We start from the raw sequence: 1098 nt of genomic DNA on the forward strand, positions 1-1098 counted from the left end.
GCCCTACAACAGATTTTTTTCTTGTCAGGCCCCCCTTCAAAAACTAGAGATAGGTAACTCTGGAATCTGCAACAGAGTACTGACACCAACAGCTCTTTAGCGTTTCTATGTCAACCACTAAGTGAGCTGCATGCATCAGATATTACGGTATTATCAATCATGGGATTTGGAGGAGGAGGAGGGGATAGTAGAACTTGCAGTGAACCCAGCACTTAAACTTCAGAATTTGATTATGTGTTTATTTATTCATGGCAATTTTCTGATTTGGTCAGAAGATTTAAATCTTCAACTATATATGGTCAGTTATTCCTAAAATAGTTGGGCACTGTAGTTTTAGCAAATGTTACTCAAACAGGAGGAAACTGTGAATCTGTTGGAGGCTATTTTCAGCACCTTTGTTGCTCTAGTGAGTATTTGTAGCTGCATGTGTTGAATCAGCTCAAAATAAACTACAGTGCCTGCAGTATGTACTTTATACAATAAAATGTAAATGTAATGTAAATACTCACAGTCCCCTACAAATCAGGATGTGAAAATTGTTCACCAAATAAAAGCTACACCCTTCCAGCTTGTGCTGTGGTCCAGGACACTATCATTCTCCCATAACTCCTCTTCGTCTTACATCCTCATTCATTTCCCCATTTCCCATTTGTATAACTTGCAGTTTCATAGTAAATCCCTTGCACTTTTGTTCTGAGAAGGTGACCTTTGTTCACATGAATAAGAAGACACATTATACATTCGAAAATATAAAATGTTTTTACAGTGTCACTACTGAAGCCTAGATTTATTTGAATACACTCAAGTACTTTAATGGACATCTGGTATCCATATCAGCTATGGTCAGATGTGGATTTTTTAAACTTGGATCCTTTATTAAAGTTTTTATTTTAAAAAACATTTATTTGTTTTCTAAAACATGTGTCCACACTTAAAATCTCTGATCGTGAAATGTCAAATACATTAGTGAGTTAATTAACCAAATCCATCAATTTGCCCCCGCTTATCCGGGACCAGGTCGTGGGGGCAGCAGTTTAAGCAAAGATGCCCAGACTTCCCTCTCTCTCCAGACACTTCCTCCAGCTCCTCCGGGGGAAT

Source organism: Monopterus albus, unplaced genomic scaffold, assembly GCF_001952655.1.
Source record: "Monopterus albus unplaced genomic scaffold, M_albus_1.0 scaffold120.1, whole genome shotgun sequence".
NCBI classification, from domain to species: Eukaryota; Metazoa; Chordata; class Actinopteri; order Synbranchiformes; family Synbranchidae; genus Monopterus; species Monopterus albus.